The sequence below is a fragment of the Triturus cristatus genome, chromosome 8, assembly GCF_964204655.1.
Source record: "Triturus cristatus chromosome 8, aTriCri1.1, whole genome shotgun sequence".
In the NCBI taxonomy this organism is placed as follows: Eukaryota; Metazoa; Chordata; class Amphibia; order Caudata; family Salamandridae; genus Triturus; species Triturus cristatus.
In genome coordinates, this window is record NC_140591.1 from 165996287 (window position 1) to 166020951 (window position 24665).

Here is a 24665-nt window from a genome sequence, read left to right on the forward strand (position 1 = left end):
AATTAATGGTTCAGTTTCCAAAGTATCCGCATCAATAGTTTCCATATTTTTTTTCAAATCCAAGGGCAAATACACCACTCTACCTTTTAAACCTCTCAGTAAATCTGAAGGAGGTAATTTACCAGTTTTGGGCTCCATACGTACTATGGTCTGGAACGGATGAACACATTGAATGAGTATAGACTCATATGTATTTAATTCAGAAAGTTCAGCAGGAATAGCATCCAATTCTAAATTATTATGTACAGCTCTGGTCGGCATTCTATTTTCCTCTAACTTGTTATAACAGTATTTACAAATACGCTGATCTTCACCCAATTCAAAACAATTTTTTAGAAATATATATGTGGCAAAATCCTTCCACTTATAATTATCTTCATTTTCACTCTTTCTGTAGAGATCAACATTCCTAGTTTGTTTTCTATAATGAGTTCTGCGGCAACAAATACAAGTAAAATTTGGTCTTTCATTAGAGACTATTGCAAATTTTGTTATGTGATCATTAAATGTGTTACTTACAGAGGGTTCTACATTCTCTTCCACTTCTTCCTCATTTACTGTGTCCTTCTCTGCACTGTTTTGTTCAGGACCAAAGTAACAAAACTGAATTTCATCAACAACCTTCTCTACATCTGATACCGTTCCTCGGAACAGAGCCCTATTCAATTCATTTAACTTTATTGCTGGACTTTTGGCAAAATACAACCGTCTCACAAACTTTCTCATTTCAGTATGATGAACAGCCAGCATCCTAAAATGATGGAAAACACTATTGCACACTTTTCTAGATAGACAAGCAAGAGAATGACCCTGCAAACCAGTATTCTCTCTCACTCTGCATGGATCCAGACTTTGAAGCACCTTAATCTTTTGTTTTACACTTTTTTTACTATATTCTCTTAGAAACTCTCGAAATCTGTCAATAGATTCCTGACGCACAGTGCAAATACTACTACAATTCCAAGTGTACACTGGGGCTTTAGGACGTCTCCCCATTGCCTCATCTGCCATCACTTGTACCTCATCTCTTGGAACCATTATCTCCTTCTCCATTATGCAACCATTTTTTACTTCGTATGAACGACCTCTGGTGTCAACTGCATGCAGCAAACTATTACTTTGAAAATAGCTCTCTTCATTAAAAAAAGGTTCACTACTTGAACTATGCATCCACTTTCCTAAAAACACTTTACAAAAGTTTGTTCTGTTCACTACTCTTTTGCTTTTGCTTTGTGATTTCAGTACATTAACCATTTTATCTAATGTACGCATCCTATTCAAAATTAATATGAATAGTTTCCTTTTTAATTCTAATGCTTTTGCTGCAATGGCTTCAATTTCTTTTTTTCTCTTGTAATATTTAGCCTTTTGCTTATATTTCTTTATATCCTTTATCAAATTGGACATAACTCTTCTCTGAAACATTTTTCTACGTATCTCTTTAAATGCTGTTTTTCTGTTTATGTTAAACTTTTCAATTGCAGAAGGTATATTTGCATTAACTAAATTCTCAATTTTTTGCTGTTCTCTATGTTTTGTTACATTTTTCCGAGAACAGACATTTTGTACATTTTTCTTTGTTTTAAATATTTTGTTTAGGAATTGTTTTTTTTGCTTACCAGAAGATTTTTTCTTTTTCCCAACATCAGCATCTTCTACTAACTTTGGTCCTCCAGTTGTCTTCAAATATAGGTTTTTTTTTAGCGTTTTTTGAACTCGAGATTTTGTAGGCATCTTAAATTTTGTTCACTGTTCTTCAGCAATACCTGAAAAAAACTAAAAAAAAAATCTGTTATTGTATTTAAATATATTACTACATTTCTTTTCACAATAGTCACAAAACGAAATTTCTTTGCCAATTTGAATGCACACAAACTGCTCTTTTTTTTGGGCAAGTGAAAATCTCTTTTACAAACTGTCACATTATGAAACCACTTTTCAGATTTTTTAAAAAGCCCATGTCCACAGTGCTACACTCCACCAAGGGCAACCAGCCTTAGTGATGCTGAATGTATTTGCATTACAGACTTAAACCTGAAAACCCCACTGGCTTGTAAATACTGTGCATGACTATACACGGCAAGGACATGGGTGTGTGCTAAGCCTCTGCTTCTTCCCCCAATAATTCGCTCCCCCTTTCCATCTAATGCAACTGTGAAATCACCAGAGCAAGACGCAATAAATCTCTGCCTATAATTCTTCTATGCACACAGAGTCATGTTTTCACATTAGTCCCAAAACGAAATTTCTTTGCCAATTTGAAAGCACACTTACTGCTCTTTTTTTTTCGGGCCAAGTGAAAATCTCTTTTTACAATTTGAAATCACTTTTACAGATTGACACATTATGAAACCACTATTTTTGATTTATTTAATTGCACGTGTCCAAGCTGTTTTTTTTTCAGACCACCACCATGTGCATTCTCTGTGACTGCCTACACTCCAGCAAGGGCAACCAGCCTTAGTGATGCTGAATGTATTTGCATTACAGACTTAAACCTGAAAACCCCACTGGCTTGTAAATACTGTGCATGACTATACACGGCAAGGACATGGGTGTGTGCTAAGCCTCTGCTTCTTCCCCCAAAAATTCGCTCCCCCTTTCCATCTAATGCAACTGTGAAATCACCAGAGCAAGACGCAATAAATCTCTGCCTATAATTCTTCTATGCACACAGAGTCATGTTTTCACATTAGTGCCAAAACGAAATTTCTTTGCCATTTTGAAAGCACACTTACTGCTCTTTTTTTTTCGGGCCAAGTGAAAATCACTTTTTACAATTGGAAATCACTTTTACAGACTGACACATTATAAAACCACTTTTTTTGATTTATTTAAATGCACATGTCCAAGCTGTTTTTTCAGACCACCACCATGTGTATTCTCTGTGACTGCCTACACTCCAGCAAGGGCAACCAGCCTTAGTGATGCTGAATGTATTTGCATTACAGACTTAAACCTGAAAACCCCACTGGCTTGTAAATACTGTGCATGACTATACACGGCAAGGACATGGGTGTGTGCTAAGCCTCTGCTTCTTCCCCCAAAAATTCGCTCCCCCTTTCCATCTAATGCAACTGTGAAATCACCAGAGCAAGACGCAATAAATCTCTGCCTATAATTCTTCTATGCACACAGAGTCATGTTTTCACATTAGTGCCAAAACGAAATTTCTTTGCCAATTTCAAAGCACACTTACTGCTCTTTTTTTTTCGGGCCAAGTGAAAATCTCTTTTTACAATTTGAAATCACTTTTACAGACTGACACATTATGAAACCACTATTTTTGATTTATTTAATTGGACGTGTCCAAGCTGTTTTTTTTTCAGACCAACACCATGTGCATTCTCTGTGACTGCCTACACTCCACCAAGGGCAACCAGCCTTAGTGATGCTGAATGTATTTGCATTACAGACTTAAACCTGAAAACCCCACAGGCTTGTAAATACTGTGCATGACTATACACGGCAAGGACATGGGTGTGTGCTAAGCCTCTGCTTCTTCCCCCAAAAATTCGCTCCCCCTTTCCATCTAATGCAACTGTGAAATCACCAGAGCAAGACGCAATAAATCTCTGCCTATAATTCTTCTATGCACACAGAGTCATGTTTTCACATTAGTGCCAAAACGAAATTTCTTTGCCAATTTGAAAGCACACTTACTGCTCTTTTTTTTTCGGGCCAAGTGAAAATCTCTTTTTACAATTTGAAATCACTTTTACAGACTGACACATTATGAAACCACTATTTTTGATTTATTTAATTGCACGTGTCAAAGCTGTTTTTTTTTCAGACCACCACCATGTGCATTCTCTGTGACTGCCTACACTCCACCAAGGGCAACCAGCCTTAGTGATGCTGAATGTATTTGCATTACAGACTTAAACCTGAAAACCCCACTGGCTTGTAAATACTGTGCATGACTATACACGGCAAGGACATGGGTGTGTGCTAAGCCTCTGCTTCTTCCCCCAAAAATTCGCTCCCCCTTTCCATCTAATGCAACTGTGAAATCACCAGAGCAAGACGCAATAAATCTCTGCCTATAATTCTTCTATGCACACAGAGTCATGTTTTCACATTAGTGCCAAAACGAAATTTCTTTGCCAATTTGAAAGCACACTTACTGCTCTTTTTTTTTCGGGCCAAGTGAAAATCTCTTTTTACAATTTGAAATCACTTTTACAGACTGACACATTATGAAACCACTATTTTTGATTTATTTAATTGCACGTGTCCAAGCTGTTTTTTTTTCAGACCACCACCATGTGCATTCTCTGTGACTGCCTACACTCCACCAAGGGCAACCAGCCTTAGTGATGCTGAATGTATTTGCATTACAGACTTAAACCTGAAAACCCCACTGGCTTGTAAATACTGTGCATGACTATACACGGCAAGGACATGGGTGTGTGCTAAGCCTCTGCTTCTTCCCCCAATAATTCGCTCCCCCTTTCCATCTAATGCAACTGTGAACTCACCAGAGCAAGACGCAATAAATCTCTGCCTATAATTCTTCTATGCACACAGAGTCATGTTTTCACATTAGTGCCAAAACGAAATTTCTTTGCCAATTTGAAAGCACACTTACTGCTCTTTTTTTTTCGGGCCAAGTGAAAATCTCTTTTTACAATTTGAAATCACTTTTACAGACTGACACATTATGAAACCACTATTTTTGATTTATTTAATTGCACGTGTCCAAGCTGTTTTTTTTTCAGACCACCACCATGTGCATTCTCTGTGACTGCCTACACTCCACCAAGGGCAACCAGCCTTAGTGATGCTGAATGTATTTGCATTACAGACTTAAACCTGAAAACCCCACTGGCTTGTAAATACTGTGCATGACTATACACGGCAAGGACATGGGTGTGTGCTAAGCCTCTGCTTCTTCCCCCAAAAATTCGCTCCCCCTTTCCATCTAATGCAACTGTGAAATCACCAGAGCAAGACGCAATAAATCTCTGCCTATAATTCTTCTATGCACACAGAGTCATGTTTTCACATTAGTGCCAAAACGAAATTTCTTTGCCAATTTGAAAGCACACTTACTGCTCTTTTTTTTTCGGGCCAAGTGAAAATCTCTTTTTACAATTTGAAATCACTTTTACAGACTGACACATTATGAAACCACTATTTTTGATTTATTTAATTGCACGTGTCCAAGCTGCTTTTTTTCAGACCACCACCATGTGCATTCTCTGTGACTGCCTACACTCCAGCAAGGGCAACCAGCCTTAGTGATGCTGAATGTATTTGCATTACAGACTTAAACCTGAAAACCCCACTGGCTTGTAAATACTGTGCATGACTATACACGGCAAGGACATGGGTGTGTGCTAAGCCTCTGCTTCTTCCCCCAATAATTCGCTCCCCCTTTCCATCTAATGCAACTGTGAAATCACCAGAGCAAGACGCAATAAATCTCTGCCTATAATTCTTCTATGCACACAGAGTCATGTTTTCACATTAGTGCCAAAACGAAATTTCTTTGCCAATTTCAAAGCACACTTACTGCTCTTTTTTTTTCGGGCCAAGTGAAAATCTCTTTTTACAATTTGAAATCACTTTTACAGACTGACACATTATGAAACCACTATTTTTGATTTATTTAATTGGACGTGTCCAAGCTGTTTTTTTTTCAGACCAACACCATGTGCATTCTCTGTGACTGCCTACACTCCAGCAAGGGCAACCAGCCTTAGTGATGCTGAATGTATTTGCATTACAGACTTAAACCTGAAAACCCCACTGGCTTGTAAATACTGTGCATGACTATACACGGCAAGGACATGGGTGTGTGCTAAGCCTCTGCTTCTTCCCCCAATAATTCGCTCCCCCTTTCCATCTAATGCAACTGTGAAATCACCAGAGCAAGACGCAATAAATCTCTGCCTATAATTCTTCTATGCACACAGAGTCATGTTTTCACATTAGTCCCACAACGAAATTTCTTTGCCAATTTGAAAGCACACTTACTGCTCTTTTGTTTTTTCGGGCCAAGTGAAAATCTCTTTTTACAATTTGAAATCACTTTTACAGACTGACACATTATGAAACCACTATTTTTGATTTATTTAATTGCACGTGTCCAAGCTGTTTTTTTTTCAGACCACCACCATGTGCATTCTCTGTGACTGCCTACACTCCACCAAGGGCAACCAGCCTTAGTGATGCTGAATGTATTTGCATTACAGACTTAAACCTGAAAACCCCACTGGCTTGTAAATACTGTGCATGACTATACACGGCAAGGACATGGGTGTGTGCTAAGCCTCTGCTTCTTCCCCCAAAAATTCGCTCCCCCTTTCCATCTAATGCAACTGTGAAATCACCAGAGCAAGACGCAATAAATCTCTGCCTATAATTCTTCTATGCACACAGAGTCATGTTTTCACATTAGTGCCAAAACGAAATTTCTTTGCCATTTTTAAAGCACACTTACTGCTCTTTTTTTTTTCGGGGCAAGTGAAAATCACTTTTTACAATTGGAAATCACTTTTACAGACTGACACATTATGAAACCACTATTTTTGATTTATTTAATTGGACGTGTCCAAGCTGTTTTTTTTTCAGACCAACACCATGTGCATTCTCTGTGACTGCCTACACTCCAGCAAGGGCAACCAGCCTTAGTGATGCTGAATGTATTTGCATTACAGACTTAAACCTGAAAACCCCACTGGCTTCTAAATACTGTGCATGACTATACACGGCAAGCACATGGGTGTGTGCTAAGACTCTGCTTCTTCCCCCAAAAATTCGCTCCCCCTTTCCATCTAATGCAACTGTGAAATCACCAGAGCAAGACGCAATAAATCTCTGCCTATAATTCTTCTATGCACACAGAGTCATGTTTTCACATTAGTGCCAAAACGAAATTTCTTTGCCAATTTGAAAGCACACTTACTGCTCTTTTTTTTTCGGGCCAAGTGAAAATCTCTTTTTACAATTTGAAATCACTTTTACAGACTGACACATTATGAAACCACTATTTTTGATTTATTTAATTGCACGTGTCCAAGCTGTTTTTTTTTCAGACCACCACCATGTGCATTCTCTGTGACTGCCTACACTCCACCAAGGGCAACCAGCCTTAGTGATGCTGAATGTATTTGCATTACAGACTGAAACCTGAAAACCCCACTCGCTTGTAAATACTGTGCATGACTATACACGGCAAGGACATGGGTGTGTGCTAAGCCTCTGCTTCTTCCCCCAAAAATTCGCTCCCCCTTTCCATCTAATGCAACTGTGAAATCACCAGAGCAAGACGCAATAAATCTCTGCCTATAATTCTTCTATGCACACAGAGTCATGTTTTCACATTAGTGCCAAAACGAAATTTCTTTGCCAATTTGAAAGCACACTTACTGCTCTTTTTTTTTTTCGGGGCAAGTGTAAATCACTTTTACACACTGACACATTATGAAACCACCATGTGTAACTACAACAAAAACAATTCCCATTTCTATTATTCATTTCTTAAGTTACCACATACATCCCCTCTCAAACTGTAAACTCACCTTTAAAATTAGTTAGTTGTGAAAGAAATGTGACACTCAAACAGCAGATTATCAGAGCCAGGATCTCTGTTCTGTTCACCTCTCTCCTCTCAGCAGAACCAGATAATGGCAAACTTTCCCTCTATTTTTCCACACATATACATGTAAGTTTCAAATCTCAGTGCTTCCCCCTTTTTTTCACATGTATTCACACATTTCTATTGGTTGAAAACCAACCCTTTTCCAAAAGTACCCTGCCCCCAACTTGACTTCTGCCTAGTACCCTTCCCCCAACTTGACTTCTGCCTGCTACCATAGCAACAGCTCATGGAACACTGCTGTGTGCAGTTAGGTCAGAAGTTCGACACACAATGTTTCAATTCCACAGAGCAAGAGTGCTTGACTTTTCAAACCTTACAGCAAATCCATAGTACTGTTCTTTGGTTACACATTTTTTTGTACCAATACAAAACATGCTTTTATTAATTTTCACATACAGCCTAGTTTTTATTCTAGAATGGTATGAAACAGCCAATCAGTTCTTTTTGTTTTAAAAAAATATGTATGCCTCCATTTCCAAACTGTCTTTCTTTTCTTATTGCCATTCTACTGAAAGACACCTCCTGAGTGCATCCAGTTCTCCTTTGAAGATGTTCACAGTGTGGATTGTAGGGCACAGCTATGTCTTCTGGAGTGAAAAGTTTGCAGAGAAAACAGATATGGTGAGAGACCTTGCTTTGCCAAATGTAGACATTAAATGGATTGGTCAGAGAGGGTTAAAGTGGCACCAATTGATGCCATTGGTGAAATCCTTCATTCAAATCCAACACCCTGACCTCATAATAGTGCACTGTGGTGGCAATGACCTAGGCACTTTGACTGGGGTAGGTCTGGAAATGCTTATGAAGGACACCTTTGCACAACTGTTTACACTTTTCCCTAAAACTGCCTTTGTGTTTTCCAACATATGCCAAAGGCAAAAATGGAACTGGTCCAATCATTTCTGTCCACAGATTGACAAAGCAAGAAAGCACGTCAACAAATCTGTTTCTGCTTTCCTCCGTGACTATGGTATGGGTGCCATTTACCACAACAACTTGCGTTATGACATGCAAGACATTTATAGAGGAGATGGTGTGCACTTCAATGATGAAGGGAACAGAGTCTTCCTCTTGAACCTTAGACTCTGCATCGGTACTTACTTGTAGGTACCACTAAAAAAATGACTTCATAAACACAACAGCTCTTTTTAGAGCTCCCTAATTTCTAAACTCTTAAATCTGCTTTTCATTTATCTATTTTTTTTTTTTTTACCGTACGCTTACCGTAAGCTTACCGTACGCGTACCCCGTGATTTTTTTTTAAATCAATAAATGTTTTTTTTGTACTTTTCTGTCCTTCTTTGACCCCCTTACAAATGTTAGGGGGTCTGTAACTCTCCTCATTGCCCCCTTTCCTTGTTTTCACTCTTTTTTTTCAGAGTGAAATACACAAAATGGCGGCCGCCGCTTCCTGGTTTCGACCGATTCGAATGTTTACTAAGATCTAACAGCCAATCAGAATCGCGCTCGCGCACGCCGCCGTACGCTTACCGTAAGCGTACGGTAAGCGTACCGTAAGCGGGCTCAGATATATATATTGATTTAAAGGCTATTTTCTCAGAATCTACTGAACAGATTTACACCAAACCTACAAAAGGCACTTCCTTGACCTGAGGACTACCTCTCTGCCAAATTTCAAGTAATTCTGTTCAGCCGTTCGGGCTGTAGCTCGTTCTAAAGGTCCTATGGAAAAATGCATGGGAAAAACGCGTTTTGGGACCCCCCTTTTATCTCAGCCCCCGCTTGACGAATCCCCCCGAGACTTTCAGGGTAGGAGCGGAGCGTAGCGCCCCACCTATTTTGAGAAATTCGCGAGGATTCGTCGACCGGCGCCAAAGTTATTCAAAATAGAATGTTGAGGTTTTCCTATGGAAACGTGGTCCTAACTATAACTACCTACTGGCGACCGCCAGTAGGTAATATATATATATATATATATATATATATATATATATATATATAATTCACTGAAAAAACCATAGGTTTCAGACACGTTATAGTTAGCTGTACATTTCACTCGTAAAAAACCAATGAAATTCCACGTTATAGTTAGTGCAGGCAACTATAACTCACGCGACCGCAATCCTCTGCTGATGATGTCAGATATTACATCACTGATGACATATGTGTCTTTATGAAACATAAATATTTGTAATATATGTATAGCTAAAGATACAGTATTAGCATCAACAGAGGATTACGGTCGCGTGAGTTATAGTTGCCTGCACTAACTATAACGTGGAATTTCATTGGTTTTTTACGAGTGAAATGTACAGCTAACTATAACGTGTCTGAAACCTATGGTTTTTTCAGTGAATTTGTACGGTTTTTTAAATGCTAAGTTATGTATTTATTTTTAATTTTTGCGCACACGGTGCGCTTCGCGCACCGAGCGCCCACATTGCGCATTTCGTACCGTGCACGCCTCGCCATTTTTTTCAAAATATCAATTGTTTTTTTCTCCCTTGGGGGTCCTTAGATTTATATATTAAATGTGATTGTTAATTTTTATTTTTTTTTGTTTATTTTTTTTTCCGTACGCGTACGGTAAGCTTACCGTACGCGCACCCCGTGATTTTTTTTAAAAATTATTAAATTTATTTTTCATACTTTTTGGTCCTTCGTGAACCCCCTGACGAACGCTAGGGGGTCTGCAACTCTCTTCGTTGCCCCCTTTTCATGTTATCAACCTTTTTTTTTTCAGTGCGACAGACAGAAAATGGCGGCCGATACTTCCTGGTTTCGACCGATTCGAATGTTTACTTTGATCTAACAACCAATCAGAAACGCGCTCGCGCACAGCACCGTACGTGTACGGTAAGCTTACCGTAAGCGCACGGTAAGCGCACGGAGCGCTGCCACAGATATATATATTGATTTAAATGCTATTTCCTCAGGAACTACTGAACAGATTTACACCAGACCTACAAAAGGCACTTCCTTGACCTTATGGCTACCTCTCTGCCAAATTACAAGTAATTCTGTTCAGCCGTTCGGGCTGTAGCTGTGTCTAAAGGTCCTATGGAAAAATGCATGGGGAAAACGCGTTTTGGGACCCCCCTTTTTTCTCAGCCCCCGCTTGACGAATCACCCCGAGACTTTCAGGGTAGGAGCGGAGCGTAGCGCCCCATTAGTTTTGAAAATTTTGCGAGGATTCATCAACCGGTGCCAAAGTTATTCAACATAGAATTTTCAGATTTCCTATGGAAACAAGGTCCTAACTATAACTATCTACTGGCGACCGCCAGTAGATAATATATATTATCTACTGGCGGTCGCCAGTAGATAGTTATAGTTAGGACCGAGTTCCCATAGGAAATCTGAAAATTCTATTTTGAATAACTTTGGCGCCGGTTGACTTATCTTCGTGAAATTTTCAAAACTAATGGGGCGCTCCGCTCAGCTCCTACCCTGAAAGTCTCGGAGTGATTCGTCAAGCAGAGGCTGAGAAAAAAGGGGGGTCCCAAAACACATTTTCCCCATGCATTTTCCCATAGGACCGTTAGTCGAAGGTACAGCCCGAACGGAATTACTTGAAATTTGGCAAAGAGGTAGTCCTCAGGTCAGGCATGTGCCTTTTGCATATATGGTGTCAATCTGTTCAGTAGTTCCTGAGAAAATTTTAGCTAAAAGTACATAAATATCTATATGCGCGCACCGTAAAAGAAGTCATGAATAGTGAATGTGTTTCAAAATGTCAATGGCGCAAAAGCAATGTGCATATCTTAAAACACTATGGTGCCGATTACGATCCGGTAAAAACCGGGTACGAACCGTCGGTCGGAGCGTTTTCTCCGTCCGACTCGTACCCGGTCGTTAAACTTTACAAACATGGAATTACGATTCGCACGGAAACACCATTTCCGTACGAGTCGTACAAAACACCGACCGACGAAAATATACATACGAATGTGAACCGGGAATGCTGCGACGTGACGTCGGGACGTATTCAGGCAGCGTTTCACGACCCAGGAAGTACGATTCGAACCGACAGCAGTCCGGACGGCAACATTTTCACAGCACCCAAAAAGTGCCGGAAAAGCGAAGTACGGCGCGAAACGACCAGAGTAGGTGGCCCGGTACGCGCCGTACCCCCCCCCCAGCCCCCGTATGTACGCGCCGACCCCCCCCAGCCCCTGTATGAACGCGCCGACCCCCTCCCCAGCCCCCGTATGTACGCGCCGACCCCCCCAGCCCCCATACATTCGAGTCGTACCCCCCCCAGCCCCCGTACGTTCGAGTCGTACCCCCCGTGTATGTACACCCCTGTACGTGTCGAACCCCCATGTATGTACACCCCTGTACGTGTCGTACTCCCCCGTGTATGTACACCCCTGTACGTTCGAGTCGTACCCCCACCCGTGTATGTACGGTGCGTACCCCCAGCGCGGCAAAGGAGAGTTGACAATGGCAGGGTGGGAGCCATGCTCCCGCCCTGCTAATGCAACCTGCAATATCCCGTGGGTGGGCACCTAAGGACATTGCTCTAGCCGGCCCAGGGGGGTGGCGGTCCCAGGGCCAAGGAGGGCTCCTAGAGGGGGGCTGCGTGGCCCCCCTCCAACAGATTTAAAGCCCCGGGGAGGTGGTGGTCCCTGGGGCCGGGGCTCTGCAACAGACCCCCGCCCATAATGAAAGTTAGTCCGGGGAGGTGGTGGTCCCCTGGGGAAGTGTCGGGAGGGAGAACCCCCCCACACTTTCTTTAATTGAATTTATGCCCCGGGTAGGTGGTGGTCCTTGGGCTTGGGGGCCCGCGAGGCCCCCCGCCCAGAATTAAAGAAAGCACTTGGGGAGGTGGCAGTCCCCGAGGCTTGGGGGGACCACTGAGGCCCCCCCGTCCTAAATTAAAGAAAGCCCTGGGCAGGTGGTGGTCCCAGCAGCTGCGGGTGGTGACGAGTCCCCACCATTTAATCACTGAACCCCCGGGGAGATGGCTGTCCCCAGGGCTTTGGGGACCAGCGAGGCACCCCAACCCATAATTTTCAAAGCCCCAGGAAGTTGGTGGTCCCTGGGGCAGCATGGGCGGCAGGACCCCCCCACGCTTTTAATGTTAAAATAGCCCCAGGGAGGTGGCAGTCCCCGGGGCTGCAGGGGCCCACGCGGCCCATGCATATATATGCATATTGCCCCAGGGACCTGGCCCACCCGGGGGCTTATTATAATGAAGCACGATAGCCTGCGCTTTGTTTTTTTTTAAATCGGCCGGATTCGTGCACCCAGCGCTAATTTGTCCGAAAATATTCAACAATAAATGCTTCTTTTGGAGGCCCTGGAATGAGCAGCCGTAGGGGGTCGGGGTGTTTCTAACCTGCCACCTTTTCTTGTTTTTTATCTTTGTTTTACTGTTTTCTTGTGACTCGGTTTTACCGAGTCACAAGATGTCTGACAACCCTTCTTGGTTTGGAGTTTTGGCAGCCAATCAGAATGAAGCTCGTGCTCCGGTGGGTTCGCGAATCCTCCTTGGCCACCAGATATCGATATTTTTTAATTTTGCATTTCTCAGGAACAACTGAACGGATTTACACCATTTAAAGTAACAAGTGCACTCTGGACCAAGAGCTACCTCTCTGCCAAATTTGTTGTAATTCCATGCATCAGTTCAAGCTGAAGCCGCAACACGATTTCCTATGGAAATTAACTTGGAGAAAACGTGTTTTGGGACCCCCCTTTTTTCTCGGCCCCCGCTTGACGAATCACCCCGAAACATTCAAGACAGGAGCTGACCGGAGCGTCACATTCGTTTTGAAAATTTCACGAAGATTTGTCAAACGGCTCCAAATATATTGACAAATCTAAAAACGCTTTTACTATGGAAACTAGGTCCTAAGTATAACTACCTACTGGCAATTGCCAGTAGGTAATAAATATATATATTACCTACTGGCGGTCGCCAGTAGGTAGTTATAGTTAGGACCTAGTTTCCATAGGAAAACGTTTTTTGTTTTCCCAATAACTTTGGTGCCGGTTGGCGACTCTTCGTGAAATTTTCAAAACTCGTGGGGCGCTCCGGTCAGCTCCTATCTTGAAAGTTTTGGGGTGACTCGGCAAGTGGGAGCCAAGAAAAAAGGGGGGGTCCCTAAATGTGTTTCCTCCATGTTATTTCCCATAGGAAACTTTAGACACGACTACAGCCCGAACTGCTGAATGGAATTACACCAAATTTGCCCAAAAGATAGCCCTTGGTTCAGAAAGAGAACTTTTTTTTTTAAATGGTGTAAATCCGTTTAGTAATTCCTGAGAAATTCAAAAAATAGAGGTCAACAAATCCCGTAGGAAACTTTAGACACGGTTACAGCTGAAACTGCTGAACGGAATTACACCAGATTTGGCAAAAAGGTAGCCCTTGGTACAGAAAGAGCCGTGTTTTTAAATGATGTAAATCCGTTCAGTAGTTGCTGAGAAAATCAAAAAATTAAAATATCGATATCTAGAGGCACGATCTTTTTACCCCAGTGGGTTTGCGTTGGCACCATGCTCCTCACCGCTGTTTTTCATGCTCCCAAAGCCAGCACCTGTCCCAATACTCAGCACGCCAGCTTAGCTTAGCAGGTCTGCTCTGACGCATCGGGACAGGTGCTGGCTTTGGAAGCATGAAAAACAGCGGTGAGGAGCATGGTGCCAACGCAAACCCACTGGGGTAAAAAGATCATGAATAAGCGGATTGACAAGCGCTCACTTGAGGAACAGTGCACTACTGACACCAGGAGGCCACGCGGTGGTGGGTATCATTTACAATCAGGTGCTTGAAATAGCTTGACTTTCCGCATGCTGTTTAGCCTATGACAAAGGGCAGGGGCCCGAAACGCGTCGGCAGGAAGCGGAGAGAATGTGGATGTCACTTTGCCTGCACACGCTGAGCTTCCAAATAAATCGTAGCAAATCTTTACCTGATTGTGGGCTCTTCTATTTGAGGCAACTCTTTGTGGATATATATATGTATAGATATGGCCACGGGTGAATAAAAATAAAATATATATATATATATATTCACTGAAAAAACCATAGATTTCAGGCACGTTATAGTTAGGAATTAGCATTTAAAAAACCTTAGAAATTCACTGCAAAACCATAGGTTTCAGGGGCGTTATAGTTAGTTGGACTTTTCACTCGTACAAAACCATTGAAATTCCCCCGTTATAGTTAGTTAGTCAGCTAACTATAACTCGCGCGCCCGCAATGCACTGCTGATGACGTCACATATTACATCACTCATGACATGGTCAGTGACATCACTCATGACATCACTGATGACATCTCAAATGACATCACTCATGACATCACTGATGACATCATCCTTGTGATAGAGTGGCAGACCTCCTCTCACCCTAATATAACCTTTGATACACACATTCAAAAACAGAAACTAAGATTTTCAAAACAATGGACATACCAATTCCAGTTACAACAACCTATTCAGTAATTCTAAGATCCACATACACATCCACTCATTCACCAACAGTCCTATACAGTCACTCATACATGTACGCACTCATCATATGTACTTATACACCTATACATCCTGTTACACAACGCCACTCATCCATAGAGTTACTCACACACATAGTCACTCATGCTAATAAAGAATCAAACATCCATTTAATTGCATATACAGTTATACACACACCACCACACTTACTTCTACAGAAACGTACACATACTTAGTCTTTAAAACAATCACTTATAGAAACACATACTTATTCATACAGGAACTCTTCCAATCTCTCACTCTCACATATACTCACTTATATACACCAATAGTCACATATACTAGTTTAAAACATATGTAGTTACTCATAAAGACACTATTGAGACAGGCATTCACTCACTAACACACCCATGCACACACTCATCCACCCATACAGTCCTGCACACATGCTGTCTTCAACACATACAAACAGTGAGTCACTCATTCATGCCCCCATGCACTATGTAATACCCCCCACCGAACCATACAGACACTCAGACACTCATACTGATACTCAAAAAAACAACCAATAATCTATATTGACACTCATGTAGCTCCTCACCAACCCATGCAGCCACTTATACACAAAGTGAGAGACTGATACAGATATTTACATATTTAAACATTGCTCACTAAGCCATGTATTCACTAAGATACACTTAATCAGTCAGTTATACAATACATTTTTCAAAAACAAACCATCCATTTAGACACTTATATACCTATTTATTCTTCCTTCGACCTTGAGATATACATATATAAAACATGTAATTTTCAGAAAAACACACATTTACTGGATGATGTCATCAGTGATGTAATCAGTGATGTCATTTGAGATGTCATCAGTAATTTAAAAAACCTTAGAAATCCACAGAAAAAACCATAGGTTTCAGGGGTGTTATAGTTAGCTGGACTTTTCACTAGTACAAAACCATTGAAATTCCACCGTTATAGTTAGTTCAGCTAACTATAACTCGCGCACCCGCAATGCACTGATGATGACGTCACATATTACATCACTCATGACATGGTCAGTGACATCACTCATGACATCACTGATGACATCTCAAATGACATCACTGATGACATCACTGATGACATCATCCAGTGAATGTGTCTTTCTGAAAATTAAATATTTTTTATATATGTATATCTGAAGGTCGATGGAAGAATAAATGGGTAAATAAGTGTCTAAAGGGATTTTTTGGGGTAAAATTGTTTGTATAACTGACTGATTAAGTGTATCTTAGTGAATACATGGGTTAGTGAGTAATGTTTAAATATGTAAATATCAGTATCAGTCTCTCACTTTGTGTATAAGTGGCTGCATGGGTTGGTGAGTAGCACTCAATGATAGCGAGCGATAATATAGATTATCAACTGTTTTAAGGTATATCCCTTTTCATGGAGTTTGTACAAGTAACATTTAGATACAATCTATAACACTTGTCTTATTACCACATCCTGTTTTTTTCCTTTTTTCCTTTTTACTAGTTTCTCTTATCAGATTGGACCCCAGTTCTGGGTGATCATTTATGCTTCATAGTGCTATTAGTCTTATTTCTGCTTATGTAAAGTCGACATTAAGGTAAACTTGGCTTGTCTTATATTTCTTTTATCTGGTTCACTCTCGAGTCCTTTATTTTCATCTTCATTTTGCTTATAACCCCGGGTACATTTTCATTTTTATTTTTATTTCTCCATTCACGGGTGTCAGGTGCTATTCCATTTCATATATTTACTATTATTCTTGTATACTGCTTTTTTCACATTGGGTTTGGTAATCAGATGTTCTTCATGGCCGACTGCACTGGAATCCCTTACCACCCAGTATCAGTTATATGTATACATGTGTGCTATATGTTTATTTTGTGGACCAACTCGTGTTTCTGTGGATTGACTTATCAATTAAGTGTTTGTCTTCTCATTTAGCGAAATTGTAAAGAGTGGACACCTGATGAAGGCACATGCCGAAACGCGTTGTGGAGACAATTATCATCAATAGTCGTCATTATCAATTGGTTGTTGTCATATTTTCTCGTGTCTATAACTGTGAAGATAATCATCATTAACAAATCATCATTATTAATTAGGTGTTGTCAAATGTTTGTGTTTTTGTAAATTTGTTAGTCTTGTGAACAATTTTGTGAAAAAGATATTTTCATAACCTTTTCTGAATATTTATGTTTCATGCCCTTGCATATTTTTGTGTATTAACCAAACATGTAACAATTTTGATTCAAAGAAAGAAATAGAATATTTATTCATTTACCCCCAAAAAATATTTAAAATATAAATAAAAAAAAGGAAAATAAACATCACGTGAAGTTTGACTAGTGGTTTTGTTAAATTGTTGTTACATGACAATATCATTTGTATTGCAAATTAAGGGCTCTTTGTCCAGGGTTGGTTCACATATCTTATGCACACCTTTACTGTCATTATTTTTCGCTTACTTTACCTATTATGGTCAGTGACATCACTCATGACATCACTGATGACATCTCAAATGACATCACTGATGACATCACTGATGACATTATCCAGTGAATGTGTCTTTCTGAAAATTAAATTTTTTTTATATATGTATATCTGAAGGTCGATGGAAGAATAAATGGGTAAATAAGTGTCTAAATGGATTTTTTTGGGTAAAATTGTTTGTATAACTGACTGATTAAGTGTATCTTAGTGAATACATGGGTTAGCGAGTAATGTTTAAATATGTAAATATCAGTATCAGTCTCTCACTTTGTGTATAAGTGGCTGCATCGGTTGGTGAGTAGCTACATGAGTGTCTACATAGGTTATTAGTTAGTTTTTTGAGTATCAGTATGAGTGTCTGTATTGTTCGGTGGGCGGTATTACTTAGCGCATAGATGCATGAATGAGTGACTCAATGTTTGTATGTGTTGAAGACAGCATGTGTGCAGGACTGTATGGATGGATGAGTGTGTGTATGAGTGTGTTAGTGAGTGAATGACTGTCTCAGTGTCTTTATGAGTAACAACATATGTTTTAAACTAGTATATGTGAGAGTGAGAGATTGGAAGAGTTCCTGTATAATTAATTTTGGGTTTCTATAAGTGATTGTTTAAGAGAGTAAGTATGTGTATGTTTCTGTAGAAGTAAGTGTAGTGGTGTGTGTATAACTGTATATGCAAGTAAATGGATGTTTGATTCTTTATTAGCATGAGTGACAATGTGTGTGAGTAACTATATGAATGAATGGCGGTGTGTTACAGGATGTATAGGTGTATGAGTACATTTGAAGAGTGGGTACATGTATGAGTGACTATATAGGACTGTTGGTGAATGAGTGGTTGTATACGTAGATCTTGGAATTACTGAATAGGTTGTTGTAACTGGTATTGGTATGTCCAATTTTTGAAAATTTTAGTTTCTATTTTTGAATGTGTGTATCAAAGGTTATATTAGGGTGAGAGGAGGTCTGCCACTCTATCACAAGATGATGTATTCAGTGATGTCATCGGTGATGTCATTTGAGATGTCATGAGTGATGTCACTGGCCATGTCATGAGTGATGTAATATGTGACTTCATCATAAGTGCATTGCGGGCGCATGAGGTATAGTTAGCCGAACTAACTATAACGGTGGAATTTCAATGGTTTTGTACGAGTGAAATGTTCATCAAACTATAACACCCCTAAAACCTATGGTTTTTTTGGTGAATTTCTAAGGTTTTTTAAATGCTAATTCCTAACTATAACGTGCCTGAAACCTATGGCTTTTTAAGTGAATTTCAAAGGTTTTTTAAATGCTCATTTCTAACTTTAACGTAACTGAAACCTATGTTTTTTTAAGTGAATTTCAAAGGTTTTGTAAATGACAATTTTTAAATGTATTAATTGTTATATTTATTTTTTTGATACTGATTTACTCCATTTTTTTAAACTATTTATTTTTAGTTATTTTTTTTTTTAATGACATTATAATTACATTACAAAATATACTTTCTCAGAATGAATTACTTTAGTTAAATACTTTTCAAATAGGCAATAGACTTTTTGAATGCAAAGGTTACAATTTGTTGCAATAGGCAACACAATTTCAAACACAATGCAACATTGAGCTCAATGGGAATTTCTAGTTAAATGCAATTGTAATGTTATGTTATCTAAATTTATATCTTGGCGCAACAGCTACCCAACAAGGGTTTCCCGGCGCCCAACGGAGACAACAGCAGAGTATTAGATATGAGTGTACTAATTAAAAAGCCAGGTTTTATGGATTTGCGGAATAATGTGATATTTATCTGAGTACGAAGAAAAAGCGGGAGAAAGTTCCACAGGACAGGGCCCAAATATGAAAAGGAACGGCCGCCCTGACGGGCAAGTCGAATCCTAGGCACCTGAAATTTAACCTGAGGGGAAGATCGAAGGGTGCGAGAAGGTAAGTAGGGGTGGACCAAATTTTGCACATAAATTGGCGCCGTGCCATGTTTAATTCTGAACATATAGTTCAGAGCTTTAAACTTGATTCGATTTTCAATTCTCAGCCAATGTAGATCTCTCAAAAAAACAGAAGTAGATGTAGTTCTCGGAATCCGGCAGAGCAGTCTGGCCGCTGCATTTTGCACTCTCTAAAGCTTATGAATAACATCTTTATTAGCTCCCAAATAGAGGATGTTACCGTAGTCCAGTCTAGATGTAATGAGAACTTGGACTACGGTTCTCTGAGTGGGGGTGGGGAGCATCCACACAATTTTTCTCAGCCACTTTAGAATGGTAAAGCATGTTGCAGCAACCTTTGTGGCTGTTGACGCATAGATAGTAAGTCGTCAATAATAAAGCCGAGGTTGCGGACCTGATGAGAAGGTTGAGGAACTGCACCCATTACTGTGGGCCAATGTTGAGGTCCCCAGAGCTCTTTATCTTTCCCCAGTATAAGAACCTCAGTTTTTTCACCATTCAACTTGAGAAAATTGGCATGCATCCAAGATGCAACTTTGCTCAACCCAGCCCGAAGAACAGAGGGCTCTGATTTTTTTTCTGCAGAAAGTGAAAAAATAATCTGAGTGTCGTCAGCATAAGAAAATAACGACAAACCAGCTTCCTCAACAACCGTTGCCAGGGGTCTAACATATATATTGAATTATAAAGGACTAAGAATGGACCCCTGGGGAACTCCATAAGGGGATGAATGAATCTCAGAAATTGCTGCAGAAGAGAAAACCTGAAACGTACGATCAGTAAGAAAAGATGTTAACCAGTTCAGTGCCGAACCATTAACCCCTATAGATTGTAGAGCCTTTATCAGGACGACATGAGACACCGTATCAAAGGCCGCACTTAAATCCAGCAGAACAAGTGCGACCGTGTTGCCTGTATCCAAATTTTGGCACAGTATTTCAGTTACTCCAAGAAGAGCCGTCTCCGTAGAATAACCGGTTCGAAAACCGGATTGAGAGGAATGTAAAAGCTTGTTCTTTTCAATGAACTGAGATAGTTGAACATTATTATGCCTCTCCAAGATTTGTGAAAATATAGGAAGCAAAGTGATAGGCCGATAATTATATGACACAGTAGGATCTGCGTTGGCCTTTTTCAATAATGGAATAACCATTGCATGCTTCCATTCCAGAGGAACAAAAGATTCCTTTAAAGACACATTTAGAAGTTCCATAATGATTGCAAGCATTGGCCGGTCAAACTGCTGCAGTGCAGAGATAGGAAGGGAGTCACGGGGAGAGCCAGATTTAATACGGCTCAGGTGCAATTTAAGAGACGTCATGTCCAGTAGTGTCCAATTCTCAATTATATTGATGGTATCAGTCAACTCTTTATCAACAGATGGCAAAGTAGAATGAGTAGGGGTTGGTAGTGTTGACATAGAAAGCGGTGCTGAATTCTCAGTCAGAGTAGAATATATAGCTTCAACTTTATTAGTAAAGAATTGAGCTAGATCTTCACATTGTGTTTCATTCAAATTGGGGGGAATGGGCTGAGTAGTGGCACCTGATAGTTCTTTTACCATTGTAAATAATGTTTCAGAACAATTCTTAGCATCGGATAAAAGTGATGAAACATGATTAGTACGCGCCGTCCTACAGAGAGAATGATATTCCCTTTTAGCATGGAAATAAGCAGTTTTGGCTTCGGGGGCATAGGCCCTTCTCCACCGTCTTTCCATATTTTTACATTTGGTTTTCTCAGCTTTTAACAGATCTGAGAACCAAGGAGCTGGAGGGCGGTGGTTGTTAATCTTCTTACAAGAAGCAGGTAAACAAATATCTGTGATTTTGAGAATCCAATCTTGAAATGATACTAAATCAATCTCAAGATTATTTATAAAAATAGGAGCAGTGTGACAGAGAAGTTTATTAAAATTGTCAATATCAAGCTTTTTCCAATTCCTTGTTAGCTTAGAAATACCGCAAGGTGCCCCAGGCATATTGTGCGTAATTGTTAATTTAAAATCAACCAATAAATGGTCAGACCGGCACAAGGGAATTGCTGCAGAACATGCAATATTGGATAAATTAGATAAAATAGGATCCAATAGATGACCAGCTCTGTGCGTAGGTCCAGAATTGTGAAGTAAAATGTTAATGGCTGCTAGATCTGAAATAAGAGTATTACTATTAGTACAGGCAATGTCCTCCAAATGGAGATTAAGGTCACCTAAGATTGAAAAATTTGCCAATCTAAGCAAAAGTGGGGAGACCAAATCAGGGAAGTTTGTGACCCAGGGCCCGGCAGGCCCAGGGGGTCTATAAATCAATATCCCCGAAAAGGTGAAGTGTGGAGTTAAAGTCAGCTTAAACAATGCAGCTTCACAGTCAATAGCCTGTAAGTCGTCAAACTTGCAGCTAAATATATTTTTATAGATTATGGCAATCCCCCCACCTCTTTTAGCCTCCCTGTCCTTTCTAACTATAACATAGTTAGGGGGCAGAGCGGCAGCTATGTCCGGACCAGAGCTATTATTTAGCCATGTCTCAGTAAGGAACATAGCATGTGGTTGTTTATCCATTAATAAATAAAAATATCAGCCTGATGTTTAGGAAATGAACGACAATTAATATTGAAAAAGAGAAATTCCTTAATAGATGGTAACTTATCTTTCAATTGCGAGTTAATAGGTTGTTTGAGGGAGATGAAAGGTGTTGACACATTAAATGCCTCGCATGAACCTGGGTGCACTACTAATTTACAGTTCGAACAGGAGTCAATCTCTTTCTCAAAGTTAAAAGCGTACTATCAGAGTGTCGATTAATACGGTAGTCCAACAATTGTTTGGAGGAATAAATTTAAAAATCCCTATTTATTGACACAGGGTTCTTGGCCCGGGTCCCGGACAGGCGCGGACAGGCGCAGACAGGCTTGCCTTTGGCGTGCCTTCGGCACGCCAAAGGCGCGTCCGCTGTGCGGCCGGGTACCCATGGTGATTATATAGAGCCAAACACACAAGATGATGGACGAAATGTTGCACATTGGCAAAACATTCACCCCCAGTCACAGATCTGGGTTTAATCCATCGTTATTTTGCTCACCACGCCACCCCAGTTTAGACATGGCCATATGCAAATCAGTCTTGACGCTGTGCCTCATGGGAACAGTCCAGCCCGAACTGCCAAGCCATGTCTTCCCTGGACCGGAATCAAGCATCCTAGGACCGGTTTCGTGGTTTCACCCCTCTTCAGCCAGGATAGCTTGACTCCAGTGGCGTAGTGAGCACAGGACCCATGTCTGGGCATACCCTTCCCACATAGGGCGAACAGCAAAACACACAAGATGATGGACGGAATGTTGCACATTGGCAAAACATTCACCCCCAGTCACAGATCTGGGTTTAATCCATCGTTATTTTGGTCACCACGCCATCCCAGTTTAGACATGGCCATATGCAAATCAGTCTTGACCCTGAGCCTCATGGGAACAGTCCTGCCCAAACTGCCAAGCCATGTCTTCCCTGGACCGGAATCAAGCATCCTAGGACCGGTTTTGGGGTTTCACCCCTCTTCGGCCAGGATAGCTTGACTCCAGTGGCGTAGTGAGCACGGGACCCACGTCTGGGCATACCCTTCCCACATAGGGCGAACAGCAAAACACACAAGATGATGGACGGAATGTTGCACATTGGCAAAACATTCACCCCCAGTCACAGATCTGGGTTTAATCCATCGTTATTTTGCTCACCACGCCACCCCAGTTTAGACATGGCCATATGCAAATTAGTCTTGACCCTGTGCCTCATGAGAACAGTCCAGCCCGAACTGCCAAGCCATGTCTTCCCTGGACCGGAATCAAGCATCCTAGGACCGGTTTTGGGGTTTCACCCCTCTTCAGCCAGAATAGCTTGACTCCAGTGGCGTAGTGAGCACGGGACCCACGTCTGGGCATACCCTTCCCACATAGGGCGAACAGCAAAACACACAGAGCCCCCTGTGGCAGGAATGCTAAAGGGGAGGTGGAGCTGCGTCCCGCTACAGCGAGCAGCAAAAAGTGGCAAAGGATCAAGTAACCCAAAATAGAGGAGCAGGTGAGTGAAGTGTGACTCGTTAAAATCACGTTTGAATCAAAGAATAAAAACAATACAATTTAAGCAAAGTAACTCAAGTTAAAATACCGAAAAGCACAACGGCAATTCTGCGAGCTGTTTTTCGTCCGTTAAATGCAGTTACTTTATGGATTACTTTTCTAACCACAGGACTGGATCCTAGATTCAGTCCTGTGACATCTCCTGTAAACAGTTGAGTAAAAGTGTTTTGGTTACAGTAGTGATTTTTAAGGAATATTATTGTATTTTAAAGTTGACAGAAACTTTTTCACATAGTATCACCAATGTTATCCTATGGGAGGAAATTCACTTAGCAGGTAAGTAGTGTTATCGTTACTTTTTCATACTCAGTGGTGGATTATGGATCCAGCACTGGTGCATCTCCTGTAAATAGTTGAAAGAATGCGTTTAAGTCATACAGGTGATTTTTAAGGAATAGTTGAAAATCGACACTTAGAAACTTTTCTGGTGAAAACCAGACAATGGATTCCTATGGAAGGAAATACAAGTTACTGGTAAGTATGGTTAGAATTACTTTTCAGGGTCAGTGCTGGGCTAAAAGATGCAGCACTGGGTTCTCTCCTGATAACAGATGAGTAAATCGGAATTCGTTGTTCGGATGATTTTAGGTGAATATTTTAAATTTCCAAAACTCCACACATAGAAGAATTTCCAAGTGAAACCAGTCAATGTTAGCCTATGGAAGGAAATTCAAGTTACTGGTAAGTACGGTTAGAATTACTTTTCAGGATCAGTACTGGGCTCAAAGATGCAGCACTGATGTCTCTCCTGATAACAGGTGAGTAAATCGGAATTCGTAGTTCGGCTGATTTTACTTCGGTCCAGTATGAATAGAGCCACTTTCCTGCACCATCCACTCCCTTCACCACTGTGCAAACACGCCCTGTGGCGTGTTTTAAGTTGGGGAAATTATTCCCCTTCAATCCTGAGGGTCCCTAGAGTCCAACTAGCCCAGTTGGTACATCCAGTAAGCGCCACAGAGCTGCGTAGCAGAGAGATGTAAAAAGGGGCAAAGGGGCACAGCCTGCACCACCTCTCTGCAACGCAGCGCA

The 24665-nt window shown here is 40.8% G+C and overlaps 1 protein-coding gene across 4 annotated transcripts in view; it reads right to left on the reverse strand.

Annotated features, from left to right (window-relative positions):
- IGSF5 (immunoglobulin superfamily member 5) overlaps positions 1–24665 on the reverse strand; it is an 850576-nt gene that overhangs the window by 253590 nt on the left and 572321 nt on the right. The gene's annotated exons all lie outside the window — the stretch shown is intronic.